Source organism: Mytilus galloprovincialis, chromosome 7, assembly GCF_965363235.1.
Source record: "Mytilus galloprovincialis chromosome 7, xbMytGall1.hap1.1, whole genome shotgun sequence".
NCBI classification, from domain to species: Eukaryota; Metazoa; Mollusca; class Bivalvia; order Mytilida; family Mytilidae; genus Mytilus; species Mytilus galloprovincialis.
The window spans coordinates 95317131-95344391 of NC_134844.1; the positions used below are offsets into that span (position 1 = coordinate 95317131).

The window sequence follows — 27261 nt, forward strand, 5'->3', positions numbered from 1 at the left end:
TCTTTGACTCATAGGTGATTTCGGCTTAGCAAACAATTGAATTCATCTCAATTGCATTCCACTGAATTTGCCACATGATATTTATTGAATGTGTACATCTACAAATGATTAATCGTGCATTTATGTTTCATTTATTCAACAATTTAATTTTCTCGTTTAAATACACCTTGCTTGTTATTACATAAAATAATTCATTGAAATTATACAGCAGACGTATGTCGTGTTAAATGTCACCCTGTTTTAAGAAAAGAGTCATTATATATACTTTATACCGAGAAATTTGCCTTTCTTCGTACAAATGCTAACATTCGTCTGAAATTTTCTACAATGCAACTCGTTGATATAAGACAATATCGCTCATTGATATAAGAAAAGTTTTTATCGATTCGCTTCTTCCATAGACTGATTCTATGTAGGCACCATACAAGATTTGCACATTTTAGGATACCTTGTTAATTTCCAAGCATTGTTTCATTGTTTTTTTTTTATAAAAAGTGGGAATAGGAGGAATGAACCATTGCATATATACAATTTAGATTACAATTTACATAAACACTGCAATAACATGCATGTTTTTCAAATTAAGTTTGGGTTATTGAAACAATGCTTGGAAATTAACAAGGTATCCTAAAATGTGCAAATCTTGAAGAGCAGGAGATAACAGTGTTTTAAAATAAAATTCTCAATTAATTTCTGTTTTGAATGTTCTACATATATGTCCTTTATTTGTTTTATGAATATTCGTTTAATTATGCCAGTCACTAATACTACACGATTCAAACTGCTGTTAAAGTCTATGATTTTAATTTTTACATGCTTTATAACATCTAAAACTATTTTCCGCCAAGTCATGAGTTCATTTATTTAGTCGATCAGTGTTCATATATCCTGAACAATTCCATTGATTTATAATGGTTCGGTGCCCACAAATAAATACCCTGAAGATTTCCTCAATATTTTTTTTTATATATAAAACTGGTACTAGGTTTGTTTTGCGTTTGTTGTTAATGGAAATCTTGCAAGATGGGAATTTTGTTTAGTTTGTGGAAGTTTTTTCATTTTTAGAAATAAATTTTAAAGATGAAATGGCTATATCTTCTTTGCCATTTTTTTTTAACTCCAATAGAGATCCCAAAATTTCTCCTTATGACCAAATGATTGACAGGAGAAACAAGACACAGGCTTACCATGCCTACATGTATTTACATGATTTAGGTCATGACCTCTTTCACCATAGTATTGACAGAAATCATTGTCTGATGAAAGTTTAAATTTTTTTACATATTGATCAATGTGTTGTAAAAATACCATTGTTTCCATTTTTGTAAGATGAATGCCATCTCTGATATAAAGTCTTTTTGACATAACCATAGTCATCATAGAAACATTTGCTATGATCTATATATTATAAATTGTAATAATCACACAGATCAATTATAATTTTATTAACCGGTTCTACATCTGTATCCTTTCTTGGGGGTACACTTGACACAATAATGTTGGTGTTCATATCTGCTTTAGATCTGAGCAAGTACAGCAAACTTTCTTAGTTCTCTTGGATCAAATTCAGGGTGGCACCATTGCTTATATCATTCCTACCAATATGAACAATGATTGATTGATATTGTCTAATGTCGGTATCTTTAACAATATTGATAGTATCAATAATTCTTGCACCTCTGTTACTGGAATAGCAAAATTTTGTAAAAGTGTTATTAAAACCTTTTAATACATGTGCTTAATCATGTTACTATATTTTGTACTTCCTGTCAAATATCTGTATTAATTACATATACTATTATTGCACCTTTGTTAACCATGTTCTAATGTAAATATGTAAATATGTTCATACTTTTATAGTTTGTTAAAAAATGTTGTACTAACATACCCCATGTGGGGGCTTTAGTGAAATAAAATGTCTTATGTCTTATGTCTTATGTCTTATGTTTGTTGATACACGGGCGTTAATCAGGTCTTTTGTATTTATGCTTTTCGGAAGGGAGCTTCCTGTCACAAGAATGTTAACGTTGTTGTTATTAAAAATTTTACTAATTATACGACCGCAAAAATTGAAAAATTTTTGGTCGTATATTGGTATCACGTTGGCGTCGTCGTCGTCGTCGTCGTCGTCCGAAGACATTTGGTTTTCGTACTCTAACTTTAGTAAAAGTAAATAGAAATCTATGAAATTTAATCACAAGGTTTTTGACCATAAAAAGAAGGTTGGGATTAATTTTGGGTCTTTTGGTTTAAACAGTTTATGAATTAGGGTCCAAAAAGGGCCCGAATAAGCATTTTTCTTGGTTTTCTCACAATAACTTTAGTATGAGTAAACATAAATCTATGAAATTTTAAGATAAGGTTTATAACCACAAAAGGAAGGTTGGGATTGATTTTGGTAGTTTTAGTACCAACAGTTTTGGAATTAGGGACCTAAAACAGGTCCCAAAAAAGCATTTTCTTGTTTTTTTTTCACAATAACTTGAGTATAAGGTAATAGAAATCTATGAAATTTTAACACAAGGTTTATGACCACAAAAGGAAGATTTGAATTGATTTTTGGAGTTTTGGTCCCAACGAATTAGGGACCGAAAGGGTCCAACATTAAACTTTGTTTGATTTCATCAAAAAATGAATTATTGGGGTTCTTTGATATGCCAAATCCAAGCGTGTTTTCAGATTCGTAATTTTTGGTCCTGTTTTCAAATTGGTCTACATGGGCCAAAGGGTCCAAAATTAAACTTAGCTTGATTTTAACAAAAATTAAATTCTTAGGGTTCTTTGATATGCTGAATCTAAACATGTACTTATATTTTTGATTATGGGCCCAGTTTTCAAGTTGGTCTAAATCGGGGTCCAAAATTATTATATTAAGTATTGTACATGTGCAATAGCAAGCAATTTTCAATTGCACAGTATTCCGCAATAGCAAGAAATCTTCAATTGCACAGTATTGTGCAATAGCAAGAAATTTTCAATCGCACAGTATTCCCCATTTCCATTCTCAATTTTATTCAATTGCACAGTATTGTGCAATAGCAAGAAATCTTCAATTGCACAGTATTGCGCTATAGCAAGAAATATCTAATTGCACAATATTGCGCAAAAGCAAGAAATTTTCAATTGCACAGTTTTGCGCAATAGCAAGAAATATTCAATTGCACAGTATTGTCCCGTTTTCAAATTGGTCTACATTAAGGTCCAAAGGGTCAAAAATTAAGCTTTGTTTGATTTCAACAAAAAATGAATATATGGGTTTCTTCAATATGCTGAATTTAACCATGTATTTAGATTTTTAATATTTGGTCCCGGTTATCAAATTGGTCAACATTGAGGTCTAAAGGGTCTAAAATTGAACATTTTTTGATTTCATCAAAAATTTAATTCTTGGGGTTCTATGATATGCTGAATCTAACCATGTTTCTAGATTTTGGATATTGGACCATAATAGGTAAATGTCCAATTTTATTTTTTTTCAAGTTTTTAAGTTTAAGTTCTTAGACCACATTCATTCTGTGTCAGAAACCTATGTTGTGTCAACTATTTAATCACAATCCAAATTCAGAGCTGTATCAAGCTTAAATGTTGTGTCCATACTTTCCCCAACTGTTCAGGGTTCGACCTCTGCGGTCGTATAAAGCTGGGCCCTGCGGAGCATCTGGTTTTCTTTTGTTACGATCAATTCCCAAGTCTTTTGCCCTTGTTTTCCTGAGAGTAGGATTTAGAGATATTTTTAACATCAGGAGTTGATTATATGCACCTTTCAACATTTTTTTAATGCACCTCAGGAGGGGTTGTTTGTATGGCACTGTCCTTTAAATCAGGATGAATTTGAGTTCCGATGCTATTAGTTTCAGGTTTTGTAGTTAGCAGTATTTGGAAATCATCAGATTGTGTAGAAGCATCACAAGCATGACAAGAAGTAACTTGTGTCCCTTTGTCAGTTACAATGGGTTTATTGTTTATCAAATTCATTAGATGGCAAACTGTTTTCTTCAGTTCAATTATTCTTCCTGTAGATTAATACTTTCATGATGATTGGTGTTAATTGGAGATAAAGTATTAAGAGGGTGTCCATGGGAAAACCAGTCAGTGGATGGCACATGACATATTTTGTTTTCAAAATTTTTTCATCTATTTCATATCACAAATTCATTCTTTCTCAAAGTTAAATTTTGTTTTTTTTATTAACTGCAACAAATAAAGAGAAAAAAATACATAGAAAGCACTGAAAATTCATTAAAAAGGGGAGATAACTCTTCATTTTGTACAAAATTTTGTTGCATTGTTAGTGAACTTTAAAATCATTTTCTGAGCCATCCACTGTTGATTCAAAAATATCTTTGACATATATATCCTTTGTATGATATAAACATTGCATTGGAACCAACAATTCAGTGGGAAAAAAAATATGTTGTGCCACCCATATCATAGGATTTGCCTGATATTTACTTGGACAGCATCTTAAAATCTAACAACGGTTCATTGGTATCAGGTGACTTCCTGCTGGGAGTGGAAGTGATGACAGTATCTGTGTTGATTGATGTCATGATGTGTACTAATTTTGATTCTGTCTCTACACAGTCAGATGTCATGTACTGCACAACCTTAGGATTGGTCTCTGACACATTGGAATTTTGTGTAGATCAAATCTGGTTTATAATACTGATGTTTTCATTATCCTTATTATGTACATTTTTAAATTTCACAATTTTTGAATCATCCAGTCTCTGTGTGTTATAAAAATGATAAAGTTCTTCTGCAAAAATCTTTAAAGTATTTTTGAACCTAAATATTCACCCTTTTCCTTGAATGTGTAGAGTGTTAGTGGACTCATATATGTGAAGAACAACTTTTCCTTCACTATCACCAAAAGAATGCACAAGTCCATTTTTACCTCTTTCCACAAATTGTTCTTCAGAGTAGTTTCCAAACAATATGTTTTTAAATAGGTTGTATAATAAATTATTTTTAAAGTTAATTACATAGGACAGAGTTCTGTCTGTACAGTCATCAATGTTATATAACTCACTTGATTGAAGAAAGTAAAATCCTCTGAAACACTTTTAAATCCAGAAAAGTCTCCAAGAAAAGATGTAATGTTCTTAAAGAATGTTGTTGTTAAATCCATATTTTTAAAAATTAGTTTAAATCATTATTTATCCTTAATTAGATGGAGCTTACCTAAACACAAATTATCATTTCAACTGCTAATGCAGAATGAAACGAACATTACAAAAAGACAATGTCATGTTTGTAAGACTTCAGCACAAGAAAGATAATATAAACTATTGATTTAAATTATATTTATTGATTTATACACACAATGTACATACAATGTATATCTTCTATTTTTAAACAGGAGATACATGTAATAGAAAGCCACAAAGGATGAAACCATTTGCAGGTTTACAATTTGGAAATGTCACAAGTTCTTTGGAATGAAGACAACCTTTCAGGAGAATATTTTTTTAAGTAAGATTTTCATAAAGAATTACTGTTATTCCATATTTAAGTCAAATATTTAGCATAAACAATACATATTACATTCAAGATTATATTAAGTGCACACAATACAGAAAAGATATCTGAATATTTGAATAAATTATTTTTTTGGGGACAAAATAGATGTTATTTGGTTGGAGAGTTGTCTCATTGGCACTCATACCACATCTTCCTATATCGATAAGTTACCTATTTAAATCAATCTTTAAGTCTAAAAGTTTGCTTTCATAAATAACATATTTGCTTTCTTTTGAAGTATTTAGAATACATCTCATTTAATGACATCTGTGTGTGTTCTCGGAAGTTGTTATATTATTATCATCATTGCGAAAACAATGCGTAACATTTAGAAAGGTTAGTATGTGCTTATAGTATACAACTAGGACTGTATCTTATGCCCTTAGATACAAATGAAAAATTATAAACTATGTCACTCTGCAGAGTTAAACACTTTAAAGGGACAATGATATGTTTTATGCAGCAGGGCTTTTAAAGGCCCCTTCATATGTACATACAATGTATTTAATGATAACTAAAAAAATAAGAAAAAAATAAATAAAAAAAAAAAACAAACAAACAGCCTGATTTAAATAAAAAAAAAAGAAAAAAATATGATTAACAACAATCATGACAATCAATGAGTATAATGAAATAAGACTCTGGACTGGACACATATCAATTTTATGTGTGTTTTTAAAACTAAATGAGGTTCAGCGTGGTATATTGCTCTTGCTTAAAAAGGTCAGCTATTTATCGTCCCATACCGACAGACTAACGTACATCGTTATTTATTTAAAAACTTTAAAGGAGAGGGGATGTACATCCTTCTGGCAACGTGAATCGTTCTATAATAAAGGAATGCGCAAGAAGTTTATATATGAATGTTAGATTGTCATATTTTTTTTTCAGAAGCATGGCACAGCAAGAAAAAAATATAAGACACTGCAAGAAGACATTCCAAGTGATTTTAAATAAGACAATTTACTGACTTTTTCAATGTATTCCTAAATAAATCAAATAGTTGATGTAAAATGGTGTATTGTTCTCATCTATTTAATGATTATTGCTTCAAGATGTAACCCTATTAGAAGTGTAACGTTTTAGTTTAGAAAGAGAAGTTATATGTAACTTCAGCTTAAAAATGTGTATAATGTTTGCATAATGTCCAATGGCAAATATGTCATGTTCATGTCGACATATGCATGATGTGTATATAAGATAGTTAGTTCGAGTTGAGAGTGAAAAACTAAACATCATACCATTGAGATAGGAATGTAAGCTGCCTTGCACTGTCTGTCGTCTGTCCATCATCTAAATTTGTCGGATTTTGGTCAACAAATATTTTCATTACTGTGTTTCCAAAAACTGCTGATTAGAATGAGTTCATATTTGATGAGCTGCTTGATAGTGATAAACTGTGATGTGTTACCGTTTTTGTATCTGACACCTGTTCCCTGTTTGCTTATATATTTTATTTCAAAATGTTGAATGTTCTCAAATTTTTCATTACTTTTATTAGTAATGCTGCTGAACAGAATAAATTGCTTCTTTGTTATTCAGGTACACTCTAAGTTTTCTGACTAAAACAGTAGGTAAAGTATCTCATAATTTCAAGTATAACATTTCGTCCTTAAATGAAGTTCTTTGGCAATTTAGTATCCAACACTCTGTTGCATCCTGCAATTCCCTCCTTGAAACGAATTTTGCCTTATTTCTCTGTAATATTGGCGAACGGCAATTTCGCATAAATCGTAATAGATAAGCTGTTATTCGTATTATTTTTGATAATGTACTATATCTAGTAATTTGCACAATTTGGTGTATTCCTTGTTGATAATCTATTTCATTGTCCGCTGTACTTGAATCTTCTATATCTGTACTGGTTATTAATACATTGTGTCATTTTGCTTCCACGACGGTCATTTTGATATATCAGTCATCCATTCGGGTCCGTTGAACCATAGTGTGTTCTTCTCAAACTGTGACACACTGAGTCCTCTAGTAAGAAGGTCAGCCGGATTATCTTTCGTTGGGCAATATCTCCATTCTTGTGTATTAGTCAATTTGCGTATTTCCGTTACTCTATTTCGTATGAACCTTTTCAATTGCTTTAAAGTTGATATCCACTGTAGAACTATCTGACTGTCTGACCAAAACGTTATGTCTTCTATGTGTAAAACTGATTTAACGTGATCGGCTAGTCGTGCTCCAATCAATGCGGCCATTAGTTCCAGCTGTTGTAGTATCAGTTGTTTAAGCGGTGCTACTCTATTCTTTGCAATAACTAAAGATCACTCATGATTGTTACATATGTAAACAGTTGCACCGTATGCAGTTGTACTATCGTCTACAAAAATATGGAGTTGGGTTTTCTGATTTGGTAAATTGGTAAAATACGGTCTTTTCAATTCTGTATAAATCGTTTTCTTCAAATCCTTGGCTAATTTTTTCCATGATGTCTGTATTTCTAATGACAGTGGCTCATCCCATCCGTGCTTCTGTTCCCACAATGTCTGCATTAAATTTTTTGCTCGTATGGATACAGGACTAAGTAATCCATTGCGGATAGTAAATACATTTGGTCTTCAAAAATTTCTGAATATTTTCTTAATAATGTGGTTCACGACTTAGTCTTCTAGTTGTGCTTTCGGTCTTTGCTTTAGATATCATGATGTTTGAAGGTAAGTCCGGATGATCCAGTTTCCATGGCAACTTGGCAGAATAACGTTCGTTTTCAAATTTAATACAGTCTTGTTGATAAGTCTTTACAAAACTCTCCTCATCGTCCTGTTGTGTTAAACGTATTTCTAACAATTCTATATTCCAGAATTTCTCGATTTCGCTTTCCTCTGCATGGTGTGAAGTAACATTCAAAAGAACTGATGAAGTAAGGGATTTCTTTCCGTTTCTTATTACGGGTCCAGATAACAAGTAACCAATTTTTGATGCTGCGGCTGTAGGTCCATGCCCTCTAATCACGTGATCTTGAACTATACCCCAATAATAATCGGCTCCTATCAAGAGTGAAATTTCAAAGCTATCAGCGTTATTTGCCAGATGTGCGAGCTTTATATCTTTCAAGTATGGCAAATTGCGTGTAAAGTATTTCGTCTGGTTTTGAAGTTTGACTGCAATATCTGGAACAAGCAATGCATTAATGTTTACAATCTCACCTTTGTCAGTTTGTTGTTGAACGGTTGCTGTATCCAAATCGCGTATATTCTTTTCCTTGTCTTCAAAAGCTGACAGTTCAATTGTGCCCCTTCTGCTTGGTCTTATCTGTAATTTTTCGGCTATGCTCTGAGTAATAAAATAAAATACTAGCTTCTGTGATATGTTTCCCGTATGATATTGGTGCGATAGCTGTTTTCAATAAAACGCTTGAGTGTTGTAAGGTTTACATTACTGAGGTCTCTGGTTCTTCTGTTTTTACCAAGAGTTGTGATTTTTCTTGTTGCATTTCTTACATCGTTTACGCGATTTACACTCGGAAACACCGTGGTTTCCTAGACAGTTGATGAAAAAAAATCCTTTTGCTTTACGATGTTCAATCTTTCATTCACGTTAGAAGTTATCGTGCAATGTACACCAGTGCAGTAGATGCGTGGACTTTTTTTGTCATTGAAACGTGGATTGTTTGTATTGAAATTTCGCTGCGTATTATTACGAGCCTCGGTCAGAAATGTTGCGGTAATATGTAAACCGTCGCGGTGGGTAAATTTTCCCTTCAAGAATTCTCGCTTCTTTTGTTATGGCTTTTCTGAGGTTGTTTAAAGTTATATGATCGCTATCATATTCACGGGCAATACTTTTTCTCGTTTCTACTGGTAGTTTACAATTAATTATAGGTACTAGTAACGCGCCATATATTTCTTGTGTTTGACCCAAACATTTAAGACCTCTTACGTGCGTTTCTAGGTGGTCTCCATACCTTCTAAGGCTGTTTAAATAATTTGACGGTGAAGGAAGATCCATTAAAGCTTTCATTTAGGCATGAATAATCTTGTGAGGCGATCCAAAACGCTCTTGGAGCAAATTAACGGCAGTGGTGTAATTGGCATTTGTCAGTGCGAAACCTTCAATAGTTTGGGCGGCATGACCATGGAGTTGGGCCTTCAAGTAACTAAATTTCTGTATCTCGGTCAAAGTACTGTTGAAATGAATAGTTGATTCATAGGAATCCCAAAAGGTTTGCCATTGTAAAATTTCCCCATCAAAGTGCGGTAAATCTAGTTTAGGTAATCTGTGGTTTTGACTGCTATTTGATACCGAAGAAAAGCCTTGGTTGTACAAATTATTTGAAGACTGTAATTCACGATGGGTATTTTGCATGGAGCGAAAATTATCAAAATGGGTTGGCTGTACATTAATTTCAGTTTTATTGCTGCGTATAACATTGACATTGGTAAGCGATGAATTTGTGGGATAAGATGGCGTAAAACTGTTTGCATTTGGATCTAGAGACGTTGATGCGACATTTTGAGAACGTGAATCATAATGTGATATTTTTCTAATTTTCCGAAGTTTGGACTCTAAATTAAACATATATTTATCGAACTCTTAAATTTCCTCTGCTACATCCTCCTCCGACGTTAAATCCAGTATCTTTTCCTTCAAATCCACAATAGTCCTCTGTTTCTGTTCAATTGCATCCGAAATTAATTTCACATCGTCTTTGTCTAAGTCCGAATTATTTTCAATCTCATCAAATGTCTTCAATAACTTTGTAACTTGCCCTCTGTGTCCTCTTCGTACTGCTTTTAACTTTGATTCCATTGTTTCCGACATTCACGGCACAATAAATGTTGTGTAAAGTAGATAAAATCCGTTGTGTATAGATCGTGTTTATTCTAACGTCTAGCCATTGCTTTATACGTAACGTCATAATTACATAAGTCAGGTAGCAACGTTACATGTATGTATTTGCGCTCAATTCTCGAAATACCATTGTTTATCCGTATATGTATACGTCTCAAAATTGGTTGGTTTCAGGTCAAATATCAGTGTCCAATTCAGAATCTTTGACATCAAATAAACGTTTAAAAATATAAACAGATTAGTCCCAGGTCTAGAAATGAAGACTATCTAGTGAACCAGTTTGAAGCTCTGAAATCAGTACCAAATTATCTAAACTAAAAACCTGATGTATGTGTATAATGGAAGTTCCTCTGGAAATAAACTCAATAAAAGCTGCTGTTATCCGCCGTGTTGTTTGGATGTAAACTCAATAAAGTATGTTAATCTACTGTTATCCACCGTGTTGTTTGGATGTAAACTCAATAAAGTATGTTAATCTGCTGTTATCCGCCGTGTTGTTTGGATGTAAACTCAATAAAGTATGTTAATCTGCTGTTATCCGCCGTGTTGTTTGAACTTGTTTGGATGTAAACTCAATAAAGTATGTTAATCTGCTGTTATCCGCCGTGTTGTTTGAACTTGTTTGGATGTAAACTCAATAAAGTATGTTAATCTTCTGTTATCCGCCGTGTCGTTTGGATGTAAACTCAATAAAGTATGTTAATCTGCTGTTATCCGCCGTGTTGTTTGAACTTGTTTGGATGTAAACTCAATAAAGTATGTTAACCTGCTGTTATCCGCCGTGTTGTTTGAACATGTTTGGATGTAAACTCAATAAAGTATGTTAATCTGCTGTTATCCGCCGTGTTGTTTGAACTTGTTTGGATGTAAACTCAATAAAGTATGTTAATCTGCTGTTATCCGCCGGTTTGTTTGAACTTATTTGGATGTAAACTCAATAAAGTATGTTAACATGCTGTTAGGTTCATTCAACCTATGCCAACATTTTGTAATTTATATATAAAATTGTATGGAAAAATATTCGCATAGGTTGAATAAAATATAACAGATTAAGTGTTATAAAAACAAAAAATAATTAGAGGGCAATCATTTTACAACCGGTTTGAAATTGGCGTTAAGCATACAAAAGACTATTTTTGTTACTTGTAATACCTAGTCTTAAAAAAGGCAACGTTACATGTTTCTGGTCTCTTTTGTATTAGAAATTAACATGATAAAATATTTGATGATTGAAGGTTGCTTAACGTCCAGTGTAAAATATTTCATGCATGTTCAGGATATACCAGTACCATGTGAATATAATACAGTATATTAATTTTATAACTAGAACAACAAAATTTTGGAAGTATTTTACCAAACAAGAGTGTTTTATTGTAATATTGATTTTTTATTTTTATTTTCATATATCAATATTTATAATAAGTATTTCACTGTTGTTGTTTTATTTTGAAAGAGTAAGTTTTAATGTTTTTAAATACTGACTATATTTCAAATGTAATTAATAACTTATTGTTATAATAACACCTATTATTATACCTTATATATATTTCAAACAATTCTATGTGGTGAAACGTAATCACGTGACATGGAATAATTCAGTTAATTTTCATTCAATTGCAAGGAAGGACGAATAACCCTAAAAATTTACACCAGCGGTGAATAACCCTATTATTCACCGGTGAATAACCTTTTAAGTTTGTTTATTTGTACTTGAGTTACCTCCCATGAAAATGACGTCACAGACGTAAATAAACAAAATGGCAGCGTTCACGTTACACTGGAAGCCCATCGAGAGACGAGGAAATATGGCATTGGACATAAATAGAGCTGAGAGTGCCAGCAGCCGATGATATCTCTTATAAACGGTCCTTTTCAGGGCCATCAATATTTTACAAAAAGATTCTACTTTTGTTGTAAATTCGAGAAAATCGAACACAAATGTATTTTCAAACGCCAGTCTGTGTGTTATGTTAAAAATATAGACTAGTAACTGTAAGTGTTCGAAATGCCCTTCCACTGTTAGTTCGGTATAATAAAACAATTGTGGCCCCTTAGAATCGATGAATGTGCCCTCAATGAAATAACCTTCTCGTGTTGACAATTTTGGATATTCACCTCTTCAACGGGCCATAATTGTATATTGTACTTTGTATGTAGGCATAGGTTGAATATATATTTTCAAATGTTATCCGCCGTGTTGTTGTTTTTTTATGGTTACGATAATTATATACACTTAAGTAAAAGTTAGTTTTAAGTTATTTATTTGATCTTAATTTATGGCCAAATCTAATATGTTATTTGTGTGATTATAATTTATGGCCCAATCTAAAAGGTTATTTTTGTGATTATAATTTATGGCCAAATCTATTAGGTTATTTTTGTGACTATAAATTATGGCCAAATCTAATGGGTTATTTGTGTGATTATAATTTATGGCCCAATCTCCCAATCTATAAGGTATTTTTTTATTATAATTTATGGCCCAATCTAATAGGTTATTTTTGAGATTATAATTTATGGCCCAATCTAATAGGTTATTTTTGTGATTTTAATTTATGGCCCAATCTTATAGGTTATTTTTGTGATTTTAATTTATGTCCGAATCTTATAGGTTATGTTTGTGATTATAATCTATGGCCCAATCTATTAGGTTATCTTTGTGATTATAATTTATGGCCTAATCTAATAGGTTATTTTTGTAATTATAATTTATAGCCCTATCTAATAGGTTATATTCCCCCCAGAATTTACTAGAAAGCATCCTGTCCCATGGATCTGTACAAAAACCCTATGGATGAACAGACATGTTCGTTGTATCTTCAAAGCTGTAAGTATATGTATGAAAATTTATAAGTAAATGATCCATTAAAATGCATGTAATAAAATTGAAAATGAAAATGGGGAATGTGTCAAAGAGACAACAACCCGACCATAGAACAAACAACAGCAGAACCCAATAGGTCTTCAATGCAGCGAAAAACTCCCGCACACGGAGGCGTCCTTCAGCTTGTCCCTAAACAAATATCTATACTTGTTCAGTTATAATGGACGTCATACTAAACTCCAAATTATACACAAGAAACTAAAATTAAAAACCATACAAGACTAACAGAGGCCAGAGGCTCCTGACTTAGGACAGGCGCAAACATGCGGCTGTGTTATATAAGCATGTTATTAGCCGAAGGCAGGCGAAAAATACCAAAGGAACATTTAAAGGAATAAGTCGGATATAAACTGACAACGCCACCGCTAAAAACATGTGTACAAATAATCTTTGAAAATTATAGGCCGTAAAAGGGATATATGTACTTTGCCAGAACATCTAGAAATCAATTGTGCTTGCAACGAAACAAGATAAGCGTTCATCCTTATCGCTATGCAGTAAATTGTTTATTTTCCTTCAATGTTCAGATAGCTATGAAATAGATAGAATACGTATTAACGTATTTCAACTAACAACAAAATAAACTACAAAAAAGAACGGGGGTCGGGGGTTGCATTTCAAATTTAATTCGATGTGTTGCCTGTTTTCAAAGTCTCGTAGATTCAGTTGTGAAGGTTTCTCAACATCGATCAATTGATTGCTTGGTGATTGCGTAACAGCGTCCAATAACAATCTTTTTAAACACGATTAGCTCACTGAGGAATACCTAGTTAAGAGTTGTTTAAATGACTGAAAATCCAGTGACATCCAGGAGCCTTTTCTAACCGGTATAGGCATTGCTCATTACAAGAGGCCGTCTGGTGACCCTATATCTGTTAATTTCTGTGTGAGTTGGTCTATTGTGGAGATTGGTCTGATTGGCAATCATACCACATCTTCTTTTTTTACATGCATTGCTGGAGTATTTGTTTTGACATAATGAAAGCAGATACGAAACATACCAAAAAACCCTAGAAAAGACATTCAAAGGTTTAAGGGAGCTACCATTTGATTTTTATGGGGGGGCTAGGATGAAATTTGAAAAAAATAGGCAGGACAAGAGTTTTGAGTAAAAAAAAAAGGCAGGATGAGACACTTTGCCAAAAAAAAAGGCAGGATGACAATTTAGGTAAAAAAAGTCAGGATAAACTAATAAAAAAAAAGGCAGGACCGAATAGAGTGAAAAATAAAAAGGCAGGACAGAGATTACAACTAAAAAAAAATGCAGGACAAAATTTTTCATCCTAGCCCCCCCCCCCCCCCCCCCCCCCCATAAAAATCAAATGGTAGCTCCCTAACAAAACCTACCATTAATGTAACAATATTAAGTGTATTTTTCTCATTTACTGCAGAATGAATGTAATGATAGAAAAGTTGAAATCAAAGGACTATATGTTAATTAACCATCACTTTTTATTGATATTGTTAAGAAAAGAAAAAATACTGAGATTTTGATTATTCATTTTATGAAACCTTTATTGATAATTTCTTTTCAAAGAGTTAATTTTACACAAAGTAGTTGATTCTTAGTATTGTATTTTTGCAGTTGCATTTACAACTAACGGAATAGTATTTAAATGGAAAAACGATTCGGCGGTTCAAAAAAGTAACAGATTTGAATTGCCACAATTTCGATTGGTTGGAAATGATACATTAGAATGTAATGAAAGCTATGGAACAAACGGGAATGGTACGTGTATCATGCATGTTATATAGTGTCAACTAGATATCTTTATTGAGCAATGAACAATTGTCAATATTTCAGAGAAACGTGTATGGAACAAAACCGTATATCCTGATGGTTCAAATTAAACATATAATATCTAACCTAACAAAAGAGAGGGGAAAGATACCAGAGGCACAGTCAAACTCATAGAAAACAAAATGACAACGCCATGGCTAAAAAGTAAAAAAAAAACAAAAAAACAGGCAAATAATAGTACACAAGACACAACATAGAAAACTAAAGACTATGTTGTGTACAATGTATGCCTGCTGTACACTTTAATTATAAATGAATGAAGCAACATTTTTTACTTTAATCTATCGTAATCGTATAGTGATTCTGATATCCCCGGTTCTGAAGGTTACTGATTCTGATTGTTCCTGTTTCTGAGTGATTCTGGTTCCCAGCGTTCCTTGTTGTGAGTGTTCATGGTTTTAACCCATCTTCCATAATATAGTTACGCCATTACTGATCGCAGAACAAATGTAAAAATATAATATTTGGTAAAAAAAACCCCGAAAAAATCGCTTCAGCTATTTCTTGACAAAAATATTTCTTGGTTCCTGAATGTGTGCACGAATCCATGCGTTGAAAACAGACAGACACATTCATTGTCTTTATAGAAACGGAAATGAGACAAACAGTAATAAACAAATTCACTGCACTTAAAACCCAAGATTGAGAAACGAGAAAACAAACTGATTAACTTTCGCCATTTTGACATGAACGTTGTTCCTGCACATCAAGTCAAGCCAGTCGAGTCCTTCGTGAAATGCCAAAAACTCGTGATATGTCAAGTTCACTATTTAGGCCATTAACAAGGAAATGAGAACAGGTTTGATGCTTCGATTCAAGATGACATTAGAAAGAAATCTGTGATAGATATATTAATTAACGGTCAAACAAATCATGATGGCATCTCCCTAACTGTCCCAATCCATCATATATGATATGTTCTCGTCCGGATTATACATGTTATATTTACCGCTTAACGTATAGATTGAGACCGTTTACCATTACTTACATTTTATCAATTAAAACTATGTTTTTTACAGCATTATAATCATTTAATTGTTAAGATTGAGACTTTCTATCATTATTACATTTTATTAACCAGGACCATGTTTTTTACAGCATCATTTAGTTGTATACAACTGAATCTTCACTTTAAACGGAACATTGGTTATTATATGATACAGTTCTTTGTACCTAGCGTGATGATTGTTTTACTCTCCTGGGTCTCGTTCTGGTTGACGATCGACGCTGTTCCGGCACGAATCTCGTTAGGTATTCTCACTGTTTTAACCATGACGACACAGAGATCAGCGGGTACTGCGTCACTTCCGAGAGTATCATATATTAAAGCTATAGATGTTTGGATGGGAGCTTGTTTAGTGTTTGTATTTGCTGCGCTGTTAGAATTTGCGTTTGTAAACGTAATGGAACGGCGGCAGATCAGACGAGTTCAAAGTGTTCGACTCAAAGGGAATGGAGAAAGTAAACCTTGTCTGGTAGGTATTCTTCGACGAGATTTCAGTATATAACTAAGGAGATATTGTTTGTCTAACTTATTTGAATATACTTTATACACATTTGGAAAATAAAATTTTGTTTTCGGGACAAGACTGCAAGAATGACTTTTTTTAGTTTCCTGTACAGCTTTTTTTAAACTTTATTTTTAAGTTGCCTTTTGAAGTATAATTAGTCATGCTAAATGCATTGTCAGGGTAATTTGTCTACACACCTTCTTGATCTTGACGTGGAACATATACATACACGGTATTGTGTGCACGATGTTAGAATTCGCAGCCACTCGACAAGTATTTGCCACTTCTAGTTGGAATAAGAAGAATCAGGGCCGTAACTACCTATGAGGCAGGGGAGGCAACTGCCTCCCCTGAATTTTCTACACCAAAATTTTCTTTTGAAGTAAAAAAATAAAATATTGACAATATGTACACGAAGAACTTGAATTTATATTATAAACAACACAAGTTAACAGTTTTAACATTGTTATCATGATACGTGATATGTATGTCATTTTTTCGAATTTTTGATCGAAAGTAAACCGTTTCAGTATTTGTTTTATTTTTTTTTGGTGTGGCCGTCCGTCTGTTATTCAGTATTGGAAGGGGTCAGTATTCGTATGAGAACACATATGACACTTTGCTTTCGATAATTTTGAATAAAAACTTAACTTTTCACATTTATTTGGGAGCTCAATTATTAAGCAGAGGAAGTTCCTTTTGTATTGTGAATCTTTTAAGATATCGGAAATTCGTTACCAGCTGAATCAACTGTTGGATCGTTTTTTAAGTTTCCCAATCGTACGAGAACATTATGGTCGATGCCTTAGTAGGTAAAGACTCCCATTCGTTGTAGCAGGGACTTTCTATACTAAGTATATACTAGACTAGTATAGAAAGTCCCTGGTTGTAGTTATATACATGTCTGTTCAGCTTTCAACAATATTGAATTTTCAATATCCTCGATAAAAAAAATATCTTGCGTTTTATAATCTTGCTTTATATGTTTTTTGAACTTACCAGTTTCTAAAAAAAATATCTTTAAATACAGAAAATACAGATAATAATTGTTTGCATGAAAATTGCTCCAAGGATCCAGCAAAACTGGAAAGTAAGGAAATCGAAGGAAAACGGGTAATTTTAGCCTTATCATTTGAGAAAAAAATCCACGGTCACAATGTATTTAATGTTAACAATTATAGGTCAAAGTACAGCCTTCAAGACGGAGCTAGCCTTGGCTCACCCCGAACAGCAATCTGAGCTTGCATGCTTTTGCATAAAAGTTGCTTCCATGTTCAAGCAATACTGATGTTTCTTACAGTAAGGAAATCGAAGGGAAACGGGTAATTTTTAGCCAATGACTGAGAGAAAAAAAAATCGGCGGGGGGCGTAGCCCCTAACTCCCTATCAAAGGGGGCTCAATCGCCGACCCAAACCCCTGCCTCCCCTGAATTCGAACCCTAGTTACGGCCCTGGAAGAATGCTCCCTGTTTGTTTAATGACTCTTCTTAAAGCTATTTGCGTATGAAGTCTGATTCAGAGCGCACTATCTGAAGATATCAGCCAAGTCTTTGGCGCAATATCTCGAACTATCTTACCCTCTTTACATTTCTAGGAATATGATTGGTTAAAAGCAATTTCATTGGAGACAATGTATCTTTCATCTGGGATTAGAAGGCGTGATTGATTTCAATTTACGTTAGTATCGTTGTTATGTCCCTTTGTTAAAACAAACGTGTCTAGGGAATCGGTTAGCAGATTAAAATTTCGTCTATCAATGTTTTTTTTTAATTTGGTATTTCCTAGATATAAGATGTGGTGTGAATGCCAATGAGTCCATCTCCTGTCTGTTGGTATTACATTATTAGGGGTTTAAACGATGGCATAACTATTTCTTTGTTTTCTAGTAATGTGCAGTTTATTATCCACATCCGTATGTATACTGAACAATCCTCAAGGGATCTAAGTCACCGATTTGAATGGCTTACCCATCCTAACTAAACAAAAATTCTATTTAACTTTTTACCTTACGAAGACACTCAATTTCTTCTAGAATTCTTCTTCTATCAGAAACATGCATTGATTTTCCGATCAACGACACCCTTACTCGGATATCATTTCATTCAAGTCAAAATATTCAAATTTCCCATCGAAAGCAATTGCAATGTAACTGCCTAACGTGTCAACTCATTTTTCAATCAAATTGACCAAATGGGAGACAACTTTGTTATTCGAAAACTTCCGGGTTGATACGTTTATTACAACGACAATTCATCAAAGACTGTCCAAATTGTAATCTGCAAATTGAGTCCTTGTGCAACGTATTGAGAAAAAAATCTGAAAGGTTGCAACAGACGAAGAAATTGATGATGAACGATTGAAATGAGTCACAAATCACAGATAAAGCTAACAAAATGTTTATGTTGGCATTTGTTTTTTGTAAAGATCAATGAGGGGGGATAGGACCCGGGATCGGGTGTTTTTAAGCTCGGGATTTCGGGATTTACCCCTTCGGGATCCGGGAATTCTTTATTTCGAATTTCGGGATCCGGGATTTTTATTTATTTAAATTCGGGACCTCGGGATTTCGTGTTTTTAAGCCGGGGATTTCGGGATCATGACCCCTCCTATCCCCCCTCATCAATGAAAGTTCTGCAAAAGAAAACTTGATCACTTGATAGGCCACTAGTTTTAATGCATCATGTTATGATATTCAGTAAGATTATATATATAATATTATAGTGTGTTATTGATGTTGTGAGTAAATTCCATATTGACGATTAGAAAAACATAGAAGGCAGGAGTTTAATTTAGTTAATTAACACAAACACTGTTCCCTTATAATTATTATTCATCATTTATTTTTTATCACAGGAAAAGTTGGAAAGGAACGTTTCAAGACAACCAATGACTGGTCACAAGAAAGCCAAGACAATAGACAATGTTTCTCGCGTCATATTTCCTATATCTTTTATATTATTTTGTGTGGTGTACTGGGTATACTACGTAATGTGAGTACAGGAAAACAATCAATATATCATCCAATTTGTATATTAACATTTATATGATTTCATATAGTTCATCGGTAGTGAACTAGAATGCAATTGTTTTCTTTTTGGTTTTATCTACAAGTGTCGTACCTACCGTACAGTCAAATTCCAGTCAAAAAACGGATTGTTTTGGCCATTCAACACGACAGCGCAAAATCGATCTGTACTAAAATAACTTAGTACCTAAATTAAAATCTTTATGTAATACGTTCCTCCTTTTCATCATTTGAAAGTTTTTGACAATTTCCAAAAGAACTTATTCATTGTGTTCGTCGTACCATTTACATTAATGTTTTAAGTGACTTATAGATCTAATTATTGTTTTTATATTTCACTGTATTATATACTTTTTTAAATCGCGTCACTATATATAATAAACAATTAAGTTGGTTATTTCGCACCAATGGTTGATCATTTACAGTTTTTAAACTTATACATTCATCGTTTTATGAGATACCTGAGTGCTTTGACCCTTTCTGACGAATCGGCCAATTCAACCTTTTCCCATTCAGTCAATGTTTTATCTTAGGCGTCAAGAAAATCCTTAATTATTTTGAAGTTGTGGTTCCAATTGATTTGTTGAGGTGTTCTGAACTGAGGACCATGATGCATCCAATTTCAGAGTTGAATTATGTTTAATTAGATCAATCATATTGATCGGCTCGAAGAAGTTTATTTTTTTTCAAAACAACCATATAAATTTACTGTCAAAAGTACTATTTGTACAGAATTATGACTTTACCTCGATTCTATTGTTCATTGAATAGAACACGGAAAGTGCTATCAGGCCATAAGTTGTCTCGTTTGAGTTAATTTACATTTGTTGTTTCGTTTCTGGGGCTTTTATGACTTACCATGAGGTATGCAGTTTGCTCCTTGTTGAAGGCTGTCCGATGAACAGTAGTTGTTAACTTCTACATTATTAGGCAATTTGCTCCTTGTCGAAGGCTGTCCGATGAACAATAGTTGTTAACTTCTACATTATTAGGCAATTTGCTCCATGTTGAAGGCTGTCCGATGAACAATAGTTGTTAACTTCTACATTATTAGGCAATTTGCTCCTTTTGAAGGCTGTCCGATGAACAATCGTTGTTAACTTCTACATTATTAGGCAATTTGCTCCTTGTTGAAGGCTGTCCGATGAACAATAGTTGTTCACTTCTATATTAGTAGGCCTCTGGTTAAGGTAGCACAATACAAAGATTTTTCATCCCCAATCAGACATCTTTAAACTGATGTAATTCCGCTCATCTTTCTTTAAATTTTATATATGAGGTACAAAAAGAAGGAAGAAGGATTTATCTTTCAAATTGTGATAATTTCATTATGACATAATTATTACATAATTAATTGTTATGTAATTAGTTGCCATATTGTGATATCCATACTTGAATGAATTTAGCTTCTATGTTATTCATAGCATCCCAAAATATTTTATAGATTCTTGCACAACACAGTTTGACCTCCAAAACTGTGTCTCTGATTTTTCCTATTGTATTTCATTGACTCATAAATATTCAATGAAGTTTGCAACATCAATTCATAAGAGACCAGTAAATTCAATTGGGTATAAACTTTGTTCTATTGATGTTTTTGGAAATCTGAGACACAGTTTTGGAGGTCAAGCTGTGTTGTACAAGAATCTATAAAATATTTTGGGATGCTATGTAGAACGAAGACGCTAAATTCATTCAAGTGTGAACATCATAATATAGCAACCTATTACAAAATAATTAATTATGTAATAATTATGTCATAATGAAATTACCAAAATTTGAAAGATTAATCTTTCTTCTTTCTTTTGGTACCTCATTCATAAAATGTAAAGAAGGATGACATGAATTACATCAGTTTAAAGTTGTCTGATTGGGAGTGAAAACATCTTTGTATTGTGCTACCTTAAAAGTTATTTTATTGTATATTATACCATATCTTTTTATTCTGATATGGAGTCACATGGACATTTGATTTCGTTGTACATACTACCAATGCTAAAAAGATGAAAAACACGTTGTCCTAGTTGTTGTCTTGTCTAAAAGAGAGAGAGAGAGAGCGAGAAAGGCGAAAGATACCAAAAGGATATTCAGACTCTTGAATTGAAGATAAACTGACAATGTCATGGCTACAACAAGAAAAAAACAAATAATAGTAAAACAAAATGTAAAAAACTGGAGACTGAGCAATATATACCTTATCGATAACTGGGGATGATCTCAGGTGTTACCGAAAGGTAAACAGATCCTGTTCTTCATATGGCACCCTTCGTGTTTTTCGTGTTAGTAGAAACAGGTAAAAAGTCTAATTCGGGAAAAAAGGGAATGGGAATGAAGTTATGACTTTTATTACCCTTCTCTTTTCACCAATGTGCCTTACCGATTTATAATGTTTACCGGATTTGTATTAACATGAGCAACACGACGGGTGCTACATGAAGCAGGATCTACTTACCCTTCCAGAATACCGGAGATCACTCCCAGTTTTTGGTGGGGTTCGGGTTGCTTAGTCTTTAGTTTTCTATGTTGTGTCTTCTGTACTATTATTTGTCTGTTTGTCTTTTTATTTTTAGCCATGGCGTTGACAGTTTATTTTCAAACTATGAGTTTGACTGTCACTCTGGTATCGTTCGTCCCTCATATGGAATATACCGGCTATCATCTACGAAACAGATATTCCATAACGGTCAACAAATTCGTTAAGGCGTCCGTTAAATTAACTGGGGGATGATTCCAACTTCACCCCTTGAAAATCATGTTATCCTCATTATAGTCCTTATATCTTTTTTTTCTTAAAATGTCCTGTACGAAGTCAGGAATATGACATCTGTTATTTTATAGTTCTTTTCAATGTATGCTGCATTGGCATTTGTTTTTATTGCTCTTCAGTGTTTCTGTTTTCCGGTATTTGTCTCTTATCATGCTTATGGTTGGTGTGTTTCCCTTGTTTTTAGTTTGAAAACTGGATTTGTTTTCTCTCAATCGATTTTTTACTTTTGAACAGCGGATTACTACTGTTGCCTTTATATAGTATCAAACTGTTAATAAGCTGATACATACATATGAAACCATAACACTATTGGATAGATGGATTGCATATCATTAAAACGTGTTACAACTGTGTAATTTTAATCTTTGTGATGAAGTTAAACAAACCAAAAGGAGAAGATTCGATTCCTAAAAAGTTTCTTTTAGTTTATATATGTTGTCGACTAAGACAGGTAACACCGTGATGAGAATAATAAAAATCAAATTTGATTTACAAAGACACATACATTTAGCCTGAGCACCTGGTTTTCTTTGTTAAGGGCGGGACTGGCTGTAGCCTTCCTCCGGGTGTGGGATTTTTTCGCTGTGTTGAATTCATTGATGGCTTTGAGCTGTTATGCTCTTGGTCGGGTTGTCTTTTTGTCATATTCCCTACATCCATTTGCAATTTTATGAAACATGCGTACGAATTTGAGACTTTATACATATACATGTATATGATTTTGAGTGCCTGATATTCAATCATTAATACTCCGATTACGATTTCGGTGAGCCAATTTATCCTATATGAATTAAATAGAAAATTCGTCGGCAATAACATACATTCATGGATGGATACCTAAATGATTTGTTATTTTCATAACTTAATATAAAGTAAATATGTGGGACCGGTATTAAAATACCGTATAGCGGGTTATTTTCGCGGGGTGCAAATTTTCGCTTATTTTCGCGGATAGACAAAAATCGCCAAAACAAATTCCGCCAAATTAAAGGTGTACATGCAAAGGTATCAATAAAAGATTTTAATCCGCCAAAATAATAACCACTAAAATATTTCGTATACCTTATTCAATGAAAATCGCGAAATTTTACACTCGCGAAAATAACCCGCTCTACGGTATCACAATTTAAAGTAAAGAAGAAATGATTGCACTCTTTTCCGGATAAACTAGATTATAAGTTTCATTATCTTTTAAATCTCGGTCTATTTCTGAAATTAATTCTTACATACTTTTGATTTTTTAACCCTGTATGCTAACATTGCCCATGTGAAATTTAAAAATTGTTTGTATACACATTGAACGACAAAAATATGTGACGTATAAATTTTCAAACGTCAGACACGCGAAATTTTTTCTTTTAAAATTGTAACACGATGATGGCGGCTGTACCCATATTTTAACTATTTTATTTAAAAAGTCTGAATAGTCACGCATCATTGAAAATATAACGGAATTTGATGAGACTGTCGTACAAAGTGAGAGGTTTAGCGCTATAAAACCAGGTTTAATCCACAATTTTCTACATTTGAAAATGCCTGTACCAAGTCAGAAATATGACAGTTGTTGTCCATTCGTTTTTGATAAGTTTTGTCATTTGATTTTGCCATGTGATTAGGGACATTCCGTTTTGAATTTTCTCTGAGTTCAGAATTTTTGTGATTTTACTTTTTAAAATACAAAAGTAAGAAATATAACTTTTACGATATAGATATCCAGTTCACCATACTATATTTGCATTCCAAATGTCAAAGTCATCAAATGAGATATGCCGTGTATGTACCTGTTTCTTTTAACGAACTTTTTTAGGCTTTGTTATCAAATCCACCAGGTTAACTCGCGTTTGATATAGTAAACCATAAGACAGGTAGATTTCTTAGGGTGGTACTTTACACTACAGGGAGATAACTCTGTAAAAATCACCTGAACGTTTTATTACGTTCTATTGTTATCGAAATGATAAACTTCTCAATGCCTAAATTAGTGTTTGTCAAACTGCCATATATCCATGATTTTTTTCCGATAAAGCCCGTGATTCAAATTTCCTTGAATTTTTATATCTTTGTCAAGGGTCATAGAAAATATTTGGTAATAATTCTATGAACATTTAACGAGTCAAATCAATTTAAGTCAAGAAAGGTGCTTAGTACCACTTTAAAGGACCGATTAGTATAATCAGTGACACCCAAAAAAATCGGAAAGAAGAATGAGATACAAATTTAGGGAGCTACCATTTGATTTTTAGGGGGGGGGGGGGGCTAGGATGAAAAATTTTGTCCTACATTTTTTTTTAGCTGTAATCTCTGTCCTGCCTTTTTATTTTTCACTCTGTTCGGTCCTGCCTTTTTTTTCCAGTTTATCCGGACTTTTTTTTACCTAAATTGTCGATTGTCGTCCTGACTTTTTTTTTGCAAGTGTCTCATCCTGCCTTTTTTTTTTACTCAAAACTCCTGTCCTGCCTATTTTTTCAAATTTCATCTTAGACCCCTCCCCCATAAAAATCAAATGGTAGCTCCCTTATACAACATTGCAAACAAGAGAATACTTAATGAACATAAACCTAAAAAAAATACCTGTCCAAACAAATACCTGTCCATTTGATTTTTCATGTCAGCACAAAAGTATGGCGTTTGATAAAAATTAAGACTAGCAAACTAACAGATTTATTATATTATCAAAATATCATCATAAGCTGCTTACTAAGTACTGATTTATTATATTATCAAAATCTCATCTGAAGCTGTTCACTAAGTACTAATTTATTATATTAACAACATATCATCTGAAGCTGCTCACTAAGAACTGATTTATTATATTAACAAAATATCATCTGAAGCTGCTCACTAAGAACTGATTTATTATATTATCAAAAAATCACCTGAAGCTGCTCACTGAGAACTGATTTATTATATTATCAAAATATCATCTGAAGCTGCTCACTAAGTACTAATTTGTTATATTATCAAAATATCATCTGAAGCTGCTCACTTTGTTCTGATTTGTTATATTATCAAAATATCATATAAAGCTGCTCACTAAGTTCTGCTTTATTATATTATCAAAATATCATCTGAAGCTGCTCACTAGGTACTTATTTCTTATATTATCAAAATATCATCTGAAGCTGTTCACCAAATACTAATTTGTCATATTATCGAAACATTCTTCTGGTTTTGTATACTTAGAACTGCTTAACTATATTATCAAAACATTCTTCTGTTGCTGCTCACTAAAAACTGATTCAATTTATACAAATGTAATCGAATCTTTCTTCTGTTGCTACTCCCTAACTAATAACTGATTCAATTTATAATCGAAACATTCTTCTTTTGCTACACCCTAACTAAAAACTGATTCAATTTATAATCGAAACATTCTCTGTTGCTACTCCCTACCTAAAAACTGATTCAATTTATAATAGAAACATTCTTCTGTTGCCACTCCCTACAATGCCCTAAGTACTGAGTAATTTTATTATCGAAATATGCTTCTAGTGCTGCACTTAGTACTGATTCATTATATTATCGGAACATTCTTCTAATGCTGCACTAAGTTCTGATTCATTATATTATCGGAACATTCTTCTAATGCTGCACTAAGTTCTGATTCATTATATTATCGGAACATTCTTCTAATGCTGCACTGAGTACTGATTTATTATATCATCGACACATTCTTTTGATGCTCTGCACAAAGTACTTAATCAGTAATGTTAGCTGGTCATCGTGTTTTACTCCTTTTTGTCTTAAGGATTTCTGCGCATTCATTACAATGACAGTAAACATATTCATTAAACCAAACACAAATATAAATATGAACAAAAGTATAAAAAGAGGACCTAATTCTGGATGAAATTCAAGATATTGATTATAATTGACAATCCTGAAAGTACATTCTATAAGGACCATCAAACTGTCTCCGAATGATCTGTAACCAGCTAATGATGCCCCAAACAACAAATTCCCACAACTTGCAAACGCTAACAATGAAATAACATAGATAAAAAAGAAATATTTTAAAGGTTTTTTTACATGTTCCATCAATGAAAATATGTATTTCAATTTCTGATTCAGCATTAAAAGTTTCAGTAGTTTTATCATTGTAATAACGGTTAACAAAGCCAAAATATAAAATAATATGCAATCCCAAAGGATTGCAAGACTAAAATTAATGTAGCTGTCTCTACCATCACTTCTATACTGCCAGATTATGTGTGTTATCATTCTAAATCTCTCTATAAAAATCGCCATTGAAGTATAGCACAATATTAACATCAACATGGAAAGTTTGTTCCAAAACCTTTTAAAGTACATTTTCAAACCAACCAGTCTTATCTTTTTGATCTCAATATAAGACACGACAATCGTCAAAAGAAAAAATACAATCTCAAACACCAAACTGGTAATTTCTTTACTAGTGGAGTAGTGGGATAATGGTGTTGTATATATCTGAAATGATGTTGTTAGTGTACCAGGACTGCTATACTCAAACACGATCATAACTGAACTATACATGTTAACATTGGGATTATACAATACGAATTCAATGAAAAAAGCTCTTGTTCTTGTGTCAATCCATGACTTAAGCATTAACTCTGAAATCTTTAAAATAGATGAAGGACCTGTGTTCATGTCAACCAAGTAGCCACCCCCACCATATATTGCCCGCTCGCCTAGATATGGTACAGACTCTAAGTCCCAAGCATTTTGGAAGGACCATTCATCAGTGGGTGTTACTAGTTGTGACTGAATCTGCCACGACTTGTTGTAATTGTCATTGTCATCATTTACCGTGTTCAATGTAGATGTACATTTCATGTCAAGATGGTCCAAACCAAACAGTTTCCTCAACTTATCTGGGAATTTACAGCTGTCTAAAAAACAAAGGTGTTCATGAAAGCATTGCTTTTTTCTATTTTTATGTAGAAACATTCACATTGAATATAAATAAAC

The 27261-nt window shown here is 33.0% G+C and overlaps 1 long non-coding RNA gene across 1 annotated transcript; it reads left to right on the forward strand.

Annotated features, from left to right (window-relative positions):
* The first annotated feature begins 13065 nt into the window (after nucleotides 1–13065).
* On the forward strand, nucleotides 13066–19939 carry LOC143082067 (uncharacterized). The gene is made up of 4 exons (XR_012980254.1): nucleotides 13066–13150; nucleotides 14793–14936; nucleotides 16107–16483; nucleotides 19373–19939. It is a non-coding gene; the product is annotated as an uncharacterized LOC143082067 (long non-coding RNA).
* The last annotated feature ends 7322 nt before the right edge of the window (nucleotides 19940–27261 follow it).